Below are 20,045 nucleotides of genomic sequence, written 5' to 3'. Positions count from 1 at the left end.
AAATTGGCGTCCCATTACACTTTTAAATGTAGACTACAAGATTTTAGCCAAATTGATAGCGGTCCGTTTTAAACCTTTTATCAGTAAGCTAATCCACCCAAACCAGGTCTGTGGGGTACCTGGTAGATCTATCACTGAGTCCCTTAATATTTTAAGAGATGTTATTTGGTATTTTAAAGATCGAGGCCAAAATCTTGCCATTTTATCACTAGACTTTGAAAAGGCCTTTGATAGAGTGTCCCATGAGTTCCTTTTTATGGTTCTTAAAAAGATGGCGGTGCCTGATTTTATGATAAGTCGTGTTATGCTTTTATATCGGTCCTGTTTTAGTGAAATTTCTGTAAATGGATTTTTAACTAAAGGTGTTCCTCTTTTATCTGGAGTCAAGCAAGGGTGCCCATTGTCTCCCCTACTATTTATATGCGCAATGGAGCCCCTGTTAGCTATGCTCAGAAGTGACAAAGTAGTCAGAGGCGCCCCGATACCTGGTGGGAGGGGTAACCAAATAAAGGTATTGGGCTACATGGATGACGTAACAATTTTATGCCCTGATTCAACATCCATGAGGAGGGCGCTGAGGAACACCACCTTTTTCTGCGAGGCTTCTGGTTTTAAACTAAACATTGATAAATGTGATTGTTTTAATATAGGAGGCTGGGATTCCTCCCTGACCCCAGGAGTCAGAATGCAGAAGGACCAGATTAAAATTTTAGGCATTGGTTTTAATCAGGCGAACAATGGGACCTCTAACTGGGACTCGGTGATAGCAAAAATAGAGAAGAAGGTTTTAATGTGGAATCTTAGGAGCCTCACGATGGAGGGGAAAATTTTAATTATAAAAATGGTTTTAATCCCAATAATGCTTTATGTTGCCATGGTTTTCCCTCCGTCCATTTTATATATTAAAAAGCTAACACGCATTTGTTTTATGTTTCTGTGGGGCTCCAAGATGGAAAAATTAAAACGTGATTTTATGTATAAATGTAAGGACAATGGCGGGAGAGATGTTCCTAACCTTTTTACATTTTTTTATATCAAATATTTCTGCTTCTGTTTTAAAATGTATAAATCCGATGGCATTTTTAGCTGCTTTTTAAAATATGCAGCGGGCATGGTTTTTAAGCGTTGGTCTCGTATCTCCCTAAATTCTCCTGTGCTCCTGTGTCCCCCAGAACACTACGTGGTGCTGGAGAAGACTGTCAGGCTCCTGAGCCTCCATGAGTTGGAGCCTGATATATTGGGGGACCAGAGGAAGGTGTCAGTGGCGTGTAGACACAGAGAAGAAATGGTGGCAGTTTCCAATCTCTCACAGGCAAGGTCCAAGCAAGTGTGGCGGAATGTTTTTGGGAAATACCTTGCAAATGTGCATAAGGACCTTGCCTGGGCGATCGTGCACCAGTGCCTCCCTACACGTGAGTTCCAACACAGGCGAGGACTGGTGGCGAGAGCCAAGTGCCCGAGAGATATGTGCAGAAATGATGAGACGGTAATGCACTTATTCTGGAACTGCCACTATGCACAGGAGATTTGGAGGAAGGCTGGCCTTTTACTAAAATGGATCTGTGGTCTTAACGATTTTAAATACGAGTACGTTTTTTATGGCCTTTTTACCTGCCCATCATTCAGACAGCAGATGATCTGCTGGATGATTATTAATTGTTTTAAAAATGCCATCTGGAAGGTTAGGAACATTCTTCTTTTTAAACGTGATTTTATTGATATTAAAGATTGTGTTAAAATCGCGTTGAGTGAATTATATGTATACTATCTAAGAGACAAAAAACATCTCGGAGCAAAAGAGGCGGCATCCATGTGGTGTCTGTCTCTATGGAACACAATTATTATGTAAATTATCCATGTATTTATAATTGTGATTTTATTGCTTGTTTTATGATGTTTTATCCTGCCATTGTCATACTCTTAAAGAAACCTTCTTCTCGTTGAAAATATATTGCCTTTATCGTTTTAATGAAATGTATTAAAAATAAACATTTTTAGTACCGAATTTTATGCTATAAAAAGGTTTTTTAATGAAATGTATTAAAAACGTTTTATTACTAATCTTATTGGACAATTGAATGTATAAACAAATTTATTATTACGGAATTTTATTTAACAGCATTTTATTACTGAATTTTATTCTGTAAAAATTGCATTCTATGTATGTGAATATTTGTCAATAAAATTTTGTTGAAACCTTATCTGTTCTTATCAGTTTAATATCTGATACGTCCCCTATCTGGGGACCATATATTAAATGGATTTTTAGAACAGGGAGATGGAAATAGAGCTTGCTCTGTCCACTCCACGCATTGACCTGGTATTGCAGTATTTCCAGGACCGGTGCACCCTTCCCTTATGTGTTTACTAAAATCAGATTTCAAAAGTGCTATTTGTGTTTGCTATTGTTTTTCTCTTTCTGATGGGATCTCCCCTTTTAATCCCATTATTTCAACACCTGTTGGACAATGCATTTGTACAGTCATGTGTGATAATGAGCTAATTTATTAAATGCAATTAATGAATACATTGCCACCTCTTGTTTTGTGTCGTCTGTGTTTCTGTGTTTCTGGCATTTCACATTGGAACAGCTCATTCACCTTCCTTGTCTTCTCTCCGCCCTCCCTCCTAGGTAGGTTAAAGAGCTGCACCTGAGCCAGCCACTGATTGATGCAGCACCACAGTCAAATAGCGGAGTGGAGTAGAGGAACAGCAAACAGCCATTAAAGCCGCCCGCCCGCCCGCCCGCCACAATGGACCTACCTGTGTACACTAGATGGATGTGATGGAAAGTACTGTCGTCCCTACATTTCAAGAAGAAGTAAGAATTGCAGTTGCAACAAACCCTTGCTTGCCTACAAAGAGAGCAGCAATTTGGATTTGTTACTATGTTACCTAGAAGAATAACAAACTGTGCAAGGATGGAGGTTGTAGGAGCAAGGAGAAGTTGTCTGTAAAGTTGGTGGATGCCTATTTTCCAATTTGCAGTCCCTTGTCTCCCTCTTGTGGCCTCCTGGAGGCAACTAGCTGTGCAAAAAAAAGACAGCCTGGGGCCGGCTGTTGCAGTGTTGCCCTCTCAGGCAACACTGAGTGACTGACTGAGCCGCACCGTCTTATATAAAGTTCAGACGGAACTTTGCACGTGTCATAGTGGAGCCCTCAGGAGCCAGAGCCAGCTTTATGACATCATAATGGGGCCTCAGAGATAAAAGCCTGGGCCCAGGCAGTGTTGGTCAGTGCTGCTCAGCAGGCAGCACCCGACTGGATTAAAGCTGATACAAGGTGTGAAGGAACAAGGGGTGGCTGTGGGCATGCACTTACTGCTGCTGCTGCTGCTGCTGCCAGTATTTGCACGGCAGGAGGGCATTTGGGCGTTGCCAGGAAGGCGTTTTTATGTAGATTCCTCCTCTTTCAGCACTGCATTGTGGTGCAAGCAAAAGAAGCAAATCCTGTCTTGCTTCCTCTCCGGCCTTTATTCACCTCCCGCTTAGTAGCTGTGAGTGTGTGTGAGCCTGCAGGGCCCCGTGGAATTGCCTAGGAGTAGGCTGAATCGCTGCAAGGGGTGAACAGCAGTATTGGACAGGCTCGGGCAAGGCAAGGCCCGTTCGGGTTATCGCTTCTCGGCCTTTTGGCTCAGATCAGGGTTTATTGCCTTGGTCTGGGCCGGGGGGCTGGTTTTCGTGGAGGAGACTCCGGCGTTCTGAGGGCGATCATCGTGCCGCTGGGCATTTAGGAAACATGGCTGCTGTAAGGAATACTATCCGGTTCGTTGTAAATGGACAGAAGGACGATTATGGAATTGCACACGTTATCGAGACAATTCTCTTGGACTTGGCTTGCATTGATTTGGATCAGGTATTCTGTATACAATCCTTTTCTAACATTGGTACATATGACGTATCTTTTTTTGAAGCTGCTTACTGTCTGAATACGTTTGTTTTTGAAAGAGAAACATTTGCATGAGGCCTTGAGATATGTTGAAGTTCAACCTCTCTTTTCTGCAGTTGAAAAATGTGTAACTATACATATGTACAACCCTTTTTTGGACAGAAGGCTGGTCAAGGCATTTTTGGCTCACTATTGTACCCATATCAGAGGAGGTGTGGAGCAAAAAAATCATTGGGGGGTGTTTAATGGTGACATAAAATATTGGGTGCGTTTGAAGCCAGACTCCAGCTGCATTGGAGGGGTAATGAATACCCCAGCCAATTTCTCAATTGGTGGAAACAAAGGCTATTTGTACTATCAGGACATGCCGTGTTTCTGTAGGTCATGTTTCATGTATGGCCACACTAAAGAGGAGTGTAAAGGCAAAGTTTGCCGTAATTGCAAAAAGTCTGGGCATGAAGCAAATGCTTGCCCTTCTCCACCTATGTGTGACATTTGTGGATTGCCTGGACACACATGTAGGAAATGCCCAAAAGTAAGCCTGTTTCATGGTCTGGAGAGAGGACCTGGTTGGCAAGTAGGTCCTACTGGTTCTGTGGCCTCTACATCGGCTAAAAATAAAGAGCCTACCAGCAGTGTTGCAGTATCTGCCCTTCAGAAGCCTGAGAAAGCAGAGTCCTGTGCAAAGGTAGTTGCTGATACTGGCAGTATGGTTTTGGGTGTGGTCCCTCCTGTGGAACAGGCTGATGCCTGTACACCTGTTGTTGAATCAGTGGAAAGTGGAGCAGCAGCGCCACCTACTGGGTGTGCATCTCCAGAGCATGGTGCAAGTATGCAAATTCAGGAGTTTTCAAGTCCAGAATCCAAAATGGATGAGTCAGCTAAGGTGGAATGGTCGGTATCAGAGGAGGATGAGAGGGAAGCCAGGATGCCTAGCGCTACTAATGCTGCAATATTTTATAAAGTTGTTTCCAAAAGGGGCAAATCTGGTAAGGCTGTGAAAAGGCTGAAGAGAGGCTCTTTAGAGGATGTGGCGCACTCTAACCCTTTTTCCGTACTGGACACTGACTCAAGCACTAGCCCTAAGTCTGTTGGGGCAGGCTCAGAAGCACCCAGTTCCCCTGGGGAAGGGTTTCTGAATGAAGAAAATGTGGCAAATTTGGAGAAAGCAATGCATTTTGCTGGAACTTGATGTGTGTCATGTCCTTTTTTCCATTTGTCTAAACATGACCTTACTAAATGCCTTTGAGAATTAAAATCCTTTCTCAGAACGTGAGGGTTTTCACATCTAGCCATAAGCGGGCTACTGTATTAGATTACCTGTCTTGTAAAGGCAGTGATATCATCTGTGTACAGGAATGCGGCTTATCAAAAATGCCTAAAAAAAGTGAATGGAGTCATGGTGAAGCGGTCTGGTCTTTTTCCACCCAAAACAGGAATGATGGAGTGGGCATATTGTTTCACAGCAAAGAGTTTGTTATTAAGCAAACAGAAATGATCCAAGAAGGAAGATGTGTTTGTCTATTGTTGTCCTATAGGGGTTGGACTTTCAAACTAATCAACATATATGCAAATGCTGACAAAAATGAGAGATTGGCGCTTTTTGAAAAGTTAAAGTTTTTTTTGCATGGCAAAGTCCCGGTCATCCTTGTTGGTGATATCAATTGTATTTTTGAAAAGCAGGCTCGTGCTGGATCCACTGAATCCAAGGTTGACATAACTGGGAATTTTTGGAAACAATTACTGTTAGATTTTTCTTTGCAGGACGCTGTATCCCAGAAACCTGGACCATTTACATACCATGCAGACGATGGGAGGACTGATTCACGTCTGGACTTCTTTTTCTTTTCTGCGACTGCAATGAAATGTGTGGAATACACACAAGAAAGGGTTTGCTTTTCGGATCACGAGTGTTTGATGGGGGTGTTTGAGATAAGTAATTTATTTTATGGTAAAGGGGTATGGAGGATGAATGTTAGTTTTTTGGCTGAAGAGAGAGTTAAAAGTATGTTTGTAAAAAAATATGGGTTTTGGGTAAAGAAAAAACGTGCTTTCCGTAATGTGTGTGAATGGTGGGTGTGGGTGAAGAAGAAAATTGGTGGGTTCTTTAGGCAGTTGGGATATAGGAGAGCAAAAAGGAAAAGGTTGCAGTACTCTCTTCTCAATAGGAGGATGTCCTTCCTGCGTGAGTGTAAAGCTATGGGGATGGATGTGCAACATGACTTGGAAAAAACAAAAAAAGATATAAGTGATTGGTTTCGGGTGAATGAAATAATTTTTAGATCTAAGGTGGAGGTTAGGGAGCAGCACGAGAAGTGCACTAGGTTTTTCTTTAAAAAAATGTGTGGTGGGAAAAGTGGAATGAATGTGTTATTGGATAAGGATGATAAAGAGGTGTCTGGTAAGGATGTGATGGATGTAGTGTTTGACTTCTATAATGAACTGTATAATGTGAAAATGTGTGATTTGGGGGAGGATGAGGAGTTTTTGGATGTTGTGTGTAATTTTGTTCCTGAGAGTGAGTATTCCTTTTTGCTTGGTGAGATTATGGATGATGAAGTTAAGGATGTAATTGGAAGTATGGCCAACAATAAGTCTCCAGGGTGTGATGGGATACCAGTAGAATTTTATAAGAAGTATTGGGATGTGATTGGGAATGATGTGATTGACGTTATGAGAGTGTTGTTTTCTGGGACAAACATGTGTGATGTGATGAAGAAAGGTATGGTTGTTTTGTTGTACAAAAAAGGAGATAAAAGGCGTTTGGAAAATTGGCGACCAATAACTCTATTAAATACGGATTATAAATTTTTTTCTAAATTGATTGCCAACCGTATGAAAGTAGTGATTGGATGTGTGATAGATGAAGATCAGGTGTGTGCGGTACCGAAAAGAAAATTGCATGATAACGTGGCGTTGGTGCGGGATATGCTTGAAGATTGTAAGTATCGGAATAAGGAGGTGATTGTATGTGCGTTAGATTTTGAAAAAAGCTTTTGATCGTGTGGCGCATGTGTTTTTGTTTAAAGTGTTAGTAAGAATGGGTTTTCCGTTTCGTTTTGTGAGTTTGCTGGAAAATTTATATGCGAATGCAAAGAGTTGTGTGCAGGTGAATGGGTTTTTTTCAGAACCATTTGAAATTATGTCAGGTGTGCGTCAGGGTTGTCCGTTGTCTCCCATTTTATTTATTTGTGCGATTGAACCGTTGTTACAAATGATTAGGAATGATAAAGTAGTGAAAGGTTTGTTGGTGCCTGGGAGTGATGGGAAAGGTGTGAAGGCTTTGGGATATATGGATGATATTTGTGTTTTGTGTGATTCTGTGTACGATATGTCTAGAGTGAAGTTGATTGTGAATCTGTTCTGTATTGCGTCTGCTTTTAAAATTAATTGGGGTAAGAGTAAATTTAAAATTTTCTTTAGTAACAAAAGGGTGAGTGATTCTGACATGGAACAGGTAAATGGGGTGAAAATTTTAGGGATAGTGTTTGACGATGATTTGAAAGGGAGAGAAAGTTGGGAGGAAGTGGGTGGTAGGATTGCGCGTAAGTTGGAAATGTGGAGAATGAGGGACCTTTCTTTTTCGGGGAAAGTATTAGTCGTTAAGAGTATTATTTTACCAATGATCTTATATATTTCTTTGGTTTTTCTTCCTAATGCCTTAACTCTGAAAAGAGTAAATAGAATTTTGTTCCTTTTTTTATGGGGGAGCGGGATAGAAAAAGCAAGAAGGGATATCTTAATGAAAAGCAGGCGCAACGGAGGCTTGGATTTTCCAAATTTGGAAATATTTATCGGTTTAAACTGTGTACGTTTTTTTGTTGAACTTTTATTAAAGGAATCCAAGACCTCTGGAATGATGGAATATTTAGCTGGAACGGTGATTCGGCGGTTAAGGTGGAAGGAAAGGAATCTATGTAAACCTATTGCTTTCCAGTGCACGGGGTGGTATTTGGGAGTTGAGAAATTTATAAATAAGTTCCAGCTAGAAGATGTGAGAATGGAGAGGTTTTTGAGTGATAAGAATGTTGTGAAGAAAATGTGTATGAATAATGTGATGTGTTCTGTAAATGGTTTGAATTCGAATGAGTCTAAAACTGTGTGGAAGAAGATTGTTACGTATGATGTGTCGAATAAGCAGAAGGATTTGTTATGGATGTCGGTACATGGAGTGTTTTGCCTGTGAGGTGTGTTCAAAAAAGGAGAGGTTTGGTTGCGTCTAAGAGGTGTCCGAGAGAAGGTTGTGGTGATGACGAGGATGTGGGTCATGTGTTTTGGTCATGTAAGCATGCAAAAGATGTTTGGAAAAAGTTGAGTGGCTTGTGTGAAGAATTGACTGGATTGAAGAAATTGACGTATGAAATTGTTTTATTTGGTTTGTGTAGTCTGGGTAGCGAAAAGGACAGAGTGTTGTGGATCTTTTTGACGTGCGTGAAAGAAGTGTTATGGGATACGAGGAATTTGAATGTATATAGAAGAGAGGTTTTTGAGATGGATGATGTGGTTAGGATGGTGTTGGCTAACTTGTATTTTTATTATAAGTGGGATCTAGAAAGAGGTATGGATGCGGAAGGTATATGGCGAATGATGAAATGGAGGCACTTAGTTTGAGGGAATATTCTTTTGATTCTCTGTATTTTGTTGGAAAATAAACAATGAACCAGAATGATGATTTTTGATAAATACAGAGGTAGTTTGTTTCAAACTACAATTCTCGGTTTTATTAAAATAACCTGAATGGTTTAATTAAAAAAAAATTAAAAAAAATCTGTTCTTATCAGTTTAATATCTGATACGTCCCCTATCTGGGGACCATATATTAAATGGATTTTTAGAACAGGGAGATGGAAATAGAGCTTGCTCTGTCCACTCCACGCATTGACCTGGTATTGCAGTATTTCCAGGACCGGTGCACCCTTTCCTTATGTGTTTACTAAAATCAGATTCCAAAAGTGTTTTTTGTGTTTGCCATTGTTTTTGTCTTGCACATTGCACATCTCCTTTAATCCCATTATTTCAACACCTGTTGGACAATGCATTTTTACAGTCATGTGTGATAATCAGCTAATTTATTAAATGCAATTAATTTATAGATTGCCACCTCTTGTTTTGTGTCGTCTGTGTTTCTGGCATTTCAAATTGGAACAGCTCATTCACCTTCCTTGTCTTCTCTCCGCCCTCCCTCCTAGGTAAGTTAAAGAGCTGCACCTGAGCCAGCCATCAAGCCAGCCACTGATTGATGCAGCACCACAGTCAAATAGTGGAGTGGAGTAGGGGAACAGCAAACAGCCATTAAAGCAGCCGCCCGCCCGCTCGCCCGCCCGCCACAATGTACCTACCTGTGTACACTAGATAGATGTGATGGAATGTACTGTCGTCCCTACATTTCCAAGAAGAAGTAAGAATTGCAGTTGCAACAAACCCTTGCTTGCCTACAAAGAGAGCAGCAATTTGGATTTGTTACTATGTTACCTGGAAGAATAACAAACTGTGCAAGGATGGAGGTTGTAGGAGCAAGGAGAAGTTGTCTGTAAAGTTGGTGGATGCCTATTTTCCATTTTGCAGTCCCTTGTCTCCCTCTTGTGGCCTCCTGGAGGCAACTAGCTGTGAGTGTGTGAGCCTGCAGGGCCCCATGGAATTGCCTAGGAGTAGGCTGAATCGCTGCAAGGGGTGAACATCAGTATTGGGCAGGCTCGGTCAACGCGCGGCACGTTGGGGTTATCGCTTCTCGGCCTTTTGGCTAAGATCAGAGTTTATTGCTCTGGTCTTGGTCAGGGGGTGCGGGTTTTCCCTTGGGAGGAACCAGAGTGGTGATCGTTCTGTGATCGTGGATCGGCAGGTATAGTCAGCATGGATGCAGCAAGGACAACACCGGTGGAGAGAACCATTCGAATTAAGGTAGACCCAAGTGATTCTGGTAAGAACACCGTTGAATTTTTTGGAAGGAAGCTGGTGGTCGACTTTGGGGTTATCGCTTCTCGGCCTTTTGGCTAAGATCAAGTGTAGTACCTGCTCAAGCTGAGGTTAGTAATCATCCCTGCCGGTGGTTGATGGGCCATCGTAGGGGGATGACAGAACGCCGAGGTGAGGGCAGGGAACCACAACGGTCATCGCTCTGGTGTACGCATTTGGTTTAAAGGTACCATTTGTAGGTGACCAGGCGACCGCCGGATCGAGGTCATTTGGTCGGGTAGTTTGAAAGCCCGAGTTGCTATGTGCCCCAGGGCTGGTGACCCTGGGGTGTCCTAACTCACTGGGGGTGGGATCCCACTGAGTGAAGGCACACTTGCACGCACTCTCTTTCACGCTATATGAGCACACAACTTTCTAAAGCAGTATTGTGAAAATGTGCGTGGTGGGGACAAACTCACTAATGTGTTGGGCATTTATAATTGCAAGCACAGATTTTTTGTTCGCTTCAGAATGGACTCTACTTGTGTGGGAGGCTTCAAGCACCCTCCTGCAAATTTCTATGTTGCAGGGTTCAGGGGCTATATCACCTATGCTGGACAGCCAACCTTTTGCCGCAATTGTTTTCAGTTTGGCCACACAAAAGATAGTTGTGAGAAGGGCCAGGTGTGCAGAAACTGCAAGAAAGTTGGACACCATGCTGGAAGTTGCACCCAAGGCAGATTTGTGTGATTTGTGTGGAGCCGACACCCACCTGTACAGAGATTGCCCAGCTGTCATACAAAGGAGGGAGGAGGCGTGGAGCAGAAGTATGCAAATTGGAAGGGAGGCGGCCTCCAGACAGAGTGAGGCTGAAGTGGAAAGAGAAATGGAGAGAGTCCAGAGAGAAGTGGCCAGAGAGGAAAATGCAGCCGAGGATGTTGCAGCAGCAGTAGAACCTGCAGTGCCCAGTCTTGTGGAGGAAACACAAATGGAGGACGTTATCCGCCAACTGGAGGAGGTAATTGACGGAGTTGTGAGTCCAGTTCACCCCTCGGATCCGGCGAACATTGAGATGTTCTCATCAAGCAATGAGACTAGTTTGTGTCACAGGTAGGGTGGTGGGAAACAAAAAAATGAGAACGAAGACAGTGATGAGTTTGTACAAGTGGAGACCAAAAGAAGAAGAAGATCCGCCAAAAAAAATGGTGGTGAGACGAGTTCGGAGGCGGTCTCTGAAGCAGACACAAACCCGTTTGATGCGTTACAGGCACAGGACCCAGATTCTGATTAAAGTGGCTAAAAGTTATGCAACTGTATAAGCTTTTTGTTATGTTTAAATTTTGGTGTTTAATATGCCTGTAAAGTTTATTTTTCCTCAGAGTCTTGCAGGAAGTGAGGAAGTCAGAGCCTGGGTATGGTAAGGCAATAACTGGGAACTGCTGACTTTTTGGTGCAATGGGTTTTATTATTTGTTCACAGAATGTGAGGGTCTTTAAGAACAAGGCTAGGAGAACTGCAATTTTAAGTTTTCTTAGGCAGGAAAATGCGTCTATTTTTTGTTTGCAGGAGTGTGGCATTGAATGTGCGATAAGTCCTGACGAATGGCAATGTGGGAGTGCGGTGTGGTCTGGAAGTGTGAGTAATAAAAATGATGGGGTGGGAATTTTGATAAAATCTAAAGAAATTACTCTAGATAGTTACATTGTAGTAGAGGAGGGGAGGTGTGTATCCGCAATATTAAAATATAATAATGTGAAATTTAAATTAATGTTTACGCGTCCGCAAATAAAAATGAAAGGGCAGCATTATTTGAAAAAATGAAATTTTATGTCCAGGGTAGAATGCCTGTTATCATTATTGGGGATATGAATTGTGATCTGTCTAAACGTTCTTTTGATGTGTCTGGGAAAATTTTGTCTGATTTAATTTGTGATTTTAGGTTGGGGGATATTCAGAATCTGTGTAAAATTGACCCAGAATTAAAAACATATCATTCTGATAGAGGGGGTATCCACTCCAAATTAGATTATTGTTTACTGTCTGAAAATGTGAAGTCAGTAAGTTAAAGACAGAAGCCTGTAATGTATTCGAACCATGATGCATTGTTCTGTGGGGTTGATGTAGGGATGAGTGGTACGTATGGGAGAGGATTGTGGAAGCTCAACATAAGTCATTTAGATAGTGTGGATGTGAGGGAGCAGTATGAACGGTTGTATGCAGTGTGGAGTGAAAAACAAAGTGAATTTGGAGATATACTTTTGTGGTGGGAGTGTTGGATATAAAGCAGGTACAATTAGAAGGAGAAATTATGTCAGACTGAATTCAAGATTGAGGTTTCTGTATAGATTGAGAGAGGAAGGAATGGATGTTGAGGATGAAATTGTGGGTGTGAGAAGGGAAATTAAAAAATTTTTGTCTGAAAAGGGGAGGAACATTATTTTCAGAGCAAAGTTGGATAAAATGGAAAAGGATGAGAAGTGTTCGCGTTTCTTCTTTAAGAAAGTTTTTTCAAAGAAACCAGCAATTGAGGTTGTTTTGAAAGAAGATGGAAGTGAAGTGTGCGGTGATGAGGTGAGTGAGGAGATTGTAGTTTTATGAAGATTTGTATGCGGTGAAAGGGAGGGATGAGAATTTGGAGAGTGAAGTTTTGAGTGTGTTAGAAAATAAGCTTGGGGAGAGTGAGAAAGAGATGATTATGCGTAAGGTGTCTAGTGAGGAAGTATGGGAAGTGGTGGAGAGAATGGCAGCAAATAAGACGCCTGGAGAGGATGGTTTGCCAATAGAATTTTATCGTGTGATGTGGAAGGTCATAGGGAAGGATGTTGTGAGAGTGTGTGAATATATGTGGGAGCATATGGAAATTGCAAAGGGTATGAAGAGTGGTGTGGTGGTCTTGATCCCAAAGAAAGGGGATATAAGAAACTTGAAAAATTGGCGTCCAATAAGTCTACTTAATTGTGACTATAAAATATATGCAAAAATGATTGCAAATAGGATGAAGAGTGTTGTTGAGAGTGTAGTGGGGGATGATCAGTTCTGTGCTGTGCCTGGGCGTCGTATCCAAGAGTGTCTGTGTTTGTTGAGAGATTGTCTGTGGGATTGTAAGAGTAGAAAGAAGGATGTGTTTGTGCTGTCTCTAGATTTTGAGAAGGCGTACGATAGGTTGGCACATAATTTTTTGTTCAGAGTATTGTTACGTATGGGGTTTCCGAGTGATTTTGTTGGAAGAGTGAGAAGTTTGTATCAGGGAATATATAGTAGTGTGCTTGTAAATGGAAGATTAGGAAGGAGAGTGAATGTTTGTTCTGGTGTTAGACAGGGATGTCCACTGTCACCTGTTGTCTTTATTTGCGCAATAGAGCCGTTGCTTTGTCTTATTAGGCGTGACAAAGTAGTAAGGGGAGTTTTTTTGCCCGGTAGTGATGGAAGACAAGTAAAGGTGAGTGGTTATATGGATGATGTTTGTGTGGTGTGTGATTCTGAATGTTCGGTGAAGAGAGTTAAGTTGTTAGTGTCTATTTTTTGTGGAGCATCTGCCTTTAAGGTCAATTGGTTGAAGAGTGAATGTAAATGTTTTGGTAGCAGGGAGATGTCAGATGATGTGGGAGTTAATAAAGTGACTGGTCCTATTAAGATCTTGGGGGTTAAATTTGATGATAAATTAGATGGGAGGGAAAGTTGGGAGGAAGGTGTGAAGGAAGAAGGGGTGGCTGTGGGCATGCATTTACTGCTGCTGCCAGTGTTTGCACGGCAGGAGGGCATTTGGGCGTTGCCAGGAAGGCGTTTTTATGTAGATTCCTCCTCTTTCAGCACTGCATTGTGGTGCAAGCAAAAGAAGCAAATCCTGTCTTGCTTCCTCTCCTGCCTTTATTCACCTCCCGCGTAGCTGTGCTTGTGTGAGTGTGTGAGCCTGCAGGGCCCCATGGAATTGCCTAGGAGTAGGCTGAATCGCTGCAAGGGGTGAACAGCAGTGTTGGGCAGGCTCGGGCAACGTTGTTAAAATGTACTGCCCATTTGCTGACGTAAAAGATGTGATGTCCTTTTTATCCCCCTATTTTAAAACGGTAAAGTGTATTGGCAAAGTGATGAATGAGGTTGGGGTCTGGACCTCTAGTGGAGATTTCTAGTGACATGCTACAGAGATGCCAATTTTACAGGAGGGATAATGCTGCCGCCAGCACGTTTTAAATTAGGAGATATGGCAGGAGATTTTTATTTTTCAGGGATGCCTCCATTCTGTAGGAAATGCCAAAAGTACGGTCACACCAATGAGTCCTGCGAGAGCACCTGTAGGAACTGTGGCAGCTCTGAGCACGAGGCCAAAACTTGCCCTCTGGGGAAAAGGTGTCGATATTGCAGCCGAGTTGGTCACCTTTTTGCATTTTGTCCCCACAGATCGGAACAACCCGAGGTCCGGCCGATCGTACCCCCAGAAGGAGAGGAACCCCAAGGAGAAGGCCAGGATGAGATGGATACCTCTAGCAGACCCCCCCAAACAGGTGACCCAAAAGAGCAGAGACGGAACAGGCGTCGATCCAGTGATCAGCGGACGAAAAATCCCCCCCAGGAAACTGGGGAGACGGGTAGTTCGGATGAAGCTGATCCTACTGGTCCGCAAGAGATGCTGGGTCAGCCTGTACCTGAGGCAGAGGACCCGGGCGGAGCGGCAGCGAAACACAAACGACGTAGGGCGTTCTCGGAGGTGGCAGCGGGGGTGCCGATGGAAGTACCTGCATTGGCGAAGGCAGGGAAACCACTGGACGTGCCCCCGAAAGTGACAACTAAAGGTCCACCCCCTTCTAGCCAGTTGGGGGATAAACGGACAGCTGCCTCCGAGGTTACGGAGGTCCCAGAGACGTCAGGGAGCGCAATTCCTGCCCCTATCGAAGGGGAGGTCGCTGCCAAAAATGCTCCAGTAGATCAAATGTTGCCCGTGGAGTCCGTATGGGATCCATTCATGATTAGTGCCTCAGGTTTGGCGGGGGGTCAGCTAAGTGATGGGAGTTCCTCTCCATTTTTTCCGTGGACTCCAGAATCGAAGGTTATGAGAGTCCTAGTCGGGTCTCTGGCGATGTGGAGGACTGCTGAGGCCACCTCGGGTAAGATTATAAAGACTGTCTCTCTCCGTTTTCCTCATGGCTGAGTTATGTGGTCTTTCCTTAAACGTAAGAAGCGTGCATTCTAAGACAAGAAGAGCTGCCCTGTTTGATTACCACTCTATTCTTACCGCGTCAGTTTTTTTCCTACAGGAATGCTGCATCCCACATCGCATGGACTATAAAAAATATGAAGGAGATTGGAGACTCGGACCTTCGGTGTGGTCCGGGTCTAACGAATCTAAAGCCGCAGGTGTCGCCATTTTATTTAAAGGGAACGTTTTAATTGACAGTTTTTACGAAATTTTACCAGGCAGAATTTTAATGGTCAAAGCTTTTATAGACGGTATTAAATGGCAGTTTTTAAACTTTTATGGTTCCCCTAAGAAAAATGAAAGAGCCAGAATGCTAGAGATTTTACCCCTTTTTATTAATGATTCAGAACCACTTGTTTTAGCGGGTGATTTTAATTGTATTTTAAAGGGGGAACGCCGGTTCTCTAATTCAGTAAGCAGGAACTACGACTAGACCTCGTCAATTTTAAAAGATATTGTTACTGATTTTAAACTCACCGATGTTTTTAAAAAATGTAACAGGGATTTATCTGAAGAGGCCGGCGTTACCTGGAGCAACGTGACCTGCAGCTCCAGGATTGATTTTATCTTCTGCTCTTACCAAATACTGCCTTTTAAATGTGATATTAACCCAAACGTCTTTTCTGACCATAAGTTATTGTATTTTAAAGTGAAATGTGATAACCAAAGAAGAACTCCGAAAAAAGCCTGGAAATTAAACGTATCCCTTTTAGAAGATCCGCAAATTTTAGCTGATTTTATTACCTTTTACAAAGGCTGCAGACGGGTAAGACATCCCAATATGCCCATCGTCACCTGGTGGGAAAAAATGAAAGTTAAAGTAAGAGATTTTTTTATTAAGATTGGGATGAGAAAAGCAAAAGAGAAATGCAAATTTTATGCAAATTTAAATACCCGTCTGCAGACCCAATATAAATTCAGAGAACAGGGTATGCTGGTGGACAAGGAGATCATTGAGATTAAAAAAGAGATCTCCCAGTGCCTGGAGCAGAGGGGAAAGGAAATAATCTTTCGCTGTAAGGTAAAACATCTTGAGGAGAACGAGACCTGCTCCAGGTATTTTTTTAAGAAAATCAATGATAAGCATACCCTGTTGGATAATATTGAAGGTGAAACAAATACCCAAAATATTTTAAAAAAGGTACATGGGTTTTATGCGGATCTTTTTAATGTTAAAAACATTGACAATGCTTTTATGAATGACTCATTGAAGGAGGTTGATGCTGTTTTAGATCCTGTCTCCCAAAACTTTTTATTACAGGAGATTTCAGAACAAGAAATTTTAGAAACTACCAAGAGTTTTAAAACAGGTAAAGTCCCTGGTCCTGATGGTATACCCATAGAGTTTCATGTTCTATTTTACGGTGTTTTAAAGGAGGATCTCCACTCTCTTTTTACACAAGTTTTTAGAACAAAAGCCCTCCCGGGGTCCTGGAAGAAAGGTGAGGTGTCCCTGCTGTACAAAAAGGGGGACAAAACCGATATTAAAAACTGGAGACCAATTACACTGCTAAATTGCGACTATAAGATAATGGCTAAAATATGTGCAAATAGATTAAAAGCAGTCATAAACAAAATAATTCACTCCAACCAGGTCTGTGGGATACCTGGGAGGAGCATATGGGATATCCTAAACCTTTTAAAAGATGTTATTAATGACACAAAGGAGAGGAAAGGCAAAATGGCAGTTTTAACAATCGACTTCGAGAAAGCCTTTGACAGAGTGTCACACTTTTATCTTTTTAAGGTTTTAGAGAAAATGGGTATACCGGAAGGTTTTATACAGTCTCTGAAGGCCTTTTATGACAGCTGCACTAGCAAGATTTTAGTCAAAGGTTTTAAAACACAGGATTTCCTTTTAAATTCCGGAGTGAAGCAGGGGTGTCCCTTGTCCCCACTACTTTTTATTTGTGCAATTGAGCCTCTACTGTGCACCTTGAGGAAAAACAAAGAGATATGTGGAGTCCCCCTGCCGGGCGGGGGGGGGGGGTCTAGAGGCAAAGGTAGTGGGGTACATGGATGATGTTGCGGTACTGTGTAGGGACACCCTATCACTGCAAACAACTTTAAGACAGATCTATAAGTTTTGTTGCTCCTCCGGTTTTAAAGTCAATTTTAATAAAAGTAACATTTTAAACATTGGCAATATGATTTTACAGGACATTCCAGTCCCTGTGTCAGAGACTGTGCAGATTTTAGGGGTCTCCTTCAATGGTTTTAACAGTTGGGACTTGGTGGCACAAAAAGTTAATAAAAAGATTTGTATGTGGAATTTGAGAAAGCGGACTATGGAGGGAAAAGTTTTAATTACCAAAATGGTGATTTTACCGATTTTATTATATTTGAGTATGGTTTTCCCTCCCCCTGATATTTTATGAAAAAAAAAAATAAAGCTTGTTTTACTTTTTTATGGAACTCCAAAATGGAAAAACTCAGGAGAAGGTGATGATGCCAAAACTAATGGGTGGTAAGCATTTCCCTGACATAAAGACCTTTCTTTTAATCAAATTTTTTACTGCATGTCTCAACGCTGCTTTTAAGGATCACTACTGGTCATATTTTATCCGTTTTAACACCGGTTATTTTATGAGGAGGAACGGATGGTTCTCCACGGTTTTAAGCTCCCCGTATGCTTTTAACCTCCCTGACCAGTACAAGATTTTAGAGAAAATTGTGAACCTTTTTAATTTGAAAGGCAAGAGAATTGAAGACGTGCAAAATAGTAAAAGTATTTTAAAAAAGATAAAAGAAAATGTTTTAGTTGCCCCAATTAGTAATTTTAGTGAACAAAAGTGTAAACAAATATGGCGAATGGTAAATATTAATTATCTTTTTAATCCTCAGAAAGATCTGGCCTGGAGTTGTGCCCACGAGTGTCTTCCATGCCGGGCATTCCAGCATCGAAGGGGACTGACCAACTCGGCTGCGTGTCCAAGGGGAGGATGCAGAGATGATGAGACAGTCTACCACCTTTTCTGGCAGTGCTACTACGCACAATTGGTGTGGTCAAGAATCCTCCCCTTGGCACAGAAGATTACAGGACTACGGAGATTTACTAGCGATGGCGTTTTTTATGGATGTCTGGAATGCCCAACACAGACCCGAAAAATGATGGCATGGAAGATCACTAACTGCGTCAAAGTAGCTCTGTGGGCGGCCAGAAACATTCTTTTATTTAAACATGACGTTTTAACTGTGGATGATGTTTTAGCCATTTGTTTAAGCGAGATGCACAAATATTTTCTTTTAGATAAAAAACTCTCTCCTGTTTTAAGCAGAAAATGTTTTTTTAGTGAATGGAGTTCCATAACTTGATGCCACCAAGTGCCCTTTTATAAGTTATGTGATTTTATCTGATAACTTGTATTTATTATTATACCATTGTTGTAAACCCTGTGTATTTATTGATTTACTGTAAAAATGTAAAAACTTGTAAATCCTTTTTTGTTAAAAATTTTAAATAAACGGTTACCTCCTTTGTTGGGGTAGTCAACTCAAAAATCTGTTCTTATCAGTTTAATATCTGATACGTCCCCTATCTGGGGACCATATATTAAATGGATTTTTAGAACAGGGAGATGGAAATAGAGCTTGCTCTGTCCACTCCACGCATTGACCTGGTATTGCAGTATTTCCAGGACCGGTGCACCCTTTCCTTATGTGTTTACTAAAATCAGATTCCAAAAGTGCTTTTTGTGTTTGCCATTGTTTTTGTCTTGCACATTGCACATCTCCTTTAATCCCATTATTTCAACACCTGTTGGACAATGCATTTGTACAGTCATGTGTGATATTGAGCTAGTTTATTTAATGCAATTAATTTATAAATTGCCTCCTCTTGTTTTGTGTAGTCTGTGTTTCTGTGTTTCCGGCATTTCAAATTGGAACAGCTCATTCACCTTTCTTGTCTTCTCTCCGCCCTCCCTTCTAGGTAAGTTAAAGAGCTGCACCTGAACCAGCCATCAAGCCAGCCACTGATTGATGCAGCACCACAGTCAAATAGTGGAGTGGAGTAGGGGAACAGCAAACAGCCATTAAAGCAGCCAGCCGCCCGCCCGCCACAATGGACCTACCTGTGTACACTAGATGGATGTGATGGAATGTACTGTCGTCCCTACATTTCAAAGAAGTAAGAATTGCAGTTGCAACAAACCCTTGCTTGCCTACAAAGAGAGCAGCAATTTGTATTTGTTACTATGTTACCTGGAAGAATAACAAACTGTGCAAGGATGGAGGTTGTATGAGCAAGGAGAAGTTGTCTGTAAAGTTGGTGGATGCCTATTTTCCATTTTGCAGTCCCTTGTCTCCCTCTTGTGGCCTCCTGGAGGCAACTAGCTGTGCAAAAAAAAGACAGCCTGGGGGCCGCCTGTTGCAGTGTTGCCCTCTCAGGCAACACTGAGTGACTGACTGAGCCGCACCGTCTTATATAAAGTTCAGACGGAACTTTGCACGTGTCATAGTGGAGCCCTCAGGAGCCAGAGCCAGCTTTCTGACATCATAATGGGGCCTCAGAGATAAAAGCCTGGGCCCAGGCAGTGTTGGTCAGTGCTGCTCAGCAGGCAGCACTGGACTGGATTACAGCTGATACAAGATGTGAAGGAAGAAGGGGTGACTGTTGGCATGCACTTACTGCTGCTGCTGCCAGTGTTTGCACGGCAGGAGGGCATTTGGGCGTTGCCAGGAAGGCGGTTTTATGTAGATTCCTCCTCTTTCAGCACTGCATTGTGGTGCAAGCAAAAGAAGCAAATCCTGTCTTGCTTCCTCTCTGGCCTTTATTCACCTCCCGAGTGCCTAGCTGTGCTTGTGTGAGTGTGTGAGCCTGCAGGGCCCCATGGAATTGCCTAGGAGTAGGCTGAATCGCTGCAAGGGGTGAGCAGCAGTATTGGGCAGGCTCGGGCAACGCGTGGCACATTCGGGTTATCGCTTCTCGGCCTTTTGGCTAAGACCAAGTGTATTTATACAGGAGGTTTTGTCAGAAGGTGCCTGGGGTACCCGGCTACTTGGCCTGGGGGGATCGTCACAGGTTTATCGCCTTGACTTCACCCCCCTGCAGCTATTGGGTAGTCGGACTAGT

General features: G+C 42.4%; 3 non-coding genes and 1 pseudogene across 3 annotated transcripts; all 4 read left to right on the top strand.

The window, feature by feature from the left end:
- Window positions 1-2,169: 2,169 nt before the first annotated feature.
- Window positions 2,170-2,354, top strand: LOC142653847 (U2 spliceosomal RNA). The gene has a single exon (XR_012848702.1). It is a non-coding gene; the product is annotated as a U2 spliceosomal RNA (small nuclear RNA).
- A 6,271-nt stretch (window positions 2,355-8,625) lies between these two features.
- LOC142653991 (U2 spliceosomal RNA) lies at window positions 8,626-8,808 on the top strand. The gene has a single exon (XR_012848819.1). It is a non-coding gene; the product is annotated as a U2 spliceosomal RNA (small nuclear RNA).
- Window positions 8,809-9,858: 1,050 nt separating this feature from the next.
- LOC142654661 (U2 spliceosomal RNA) lies at window positions 9,859-9,928 on the top strand (annotated as a pseudogene).
- An 8,511-nt stretch (window positions 9,929-18,439) lies between these two features.
- On the top strand, window positions 18,440-18,625 carry LOC142653721 (U2 spliceosomal RNA). Its single transcript, XR_012848638.1, has one exon. It is a non-coding gene; the product is annotated as a U2 spliceosomal RNA (small nuclear RNA).
- Window positions 18,626-20,045: the final 1,420 nt, after the last annotated feature.

Source organism: Rhinoderma darwinii, chromosome 5 (assembly GCF_050947455.1).
Source record: "Rhinoderma darwinii isolate aRhiDar2 chromosome 5, aRhiDar2.hap1, whole genome shotgun sequence".
Taxonomy (NCBI): domain Eukaryota; kingdom Metazoa; phylum Chordata; class Amphibia; order Anura; family Rhinodermatidae; genus Rhinoderma; species Rhinoderma darwinii.
Note: the sequence above shows the minus strand (reverse complement) of the source record. Positions and strands in the feature narration are given on the sequence as shown.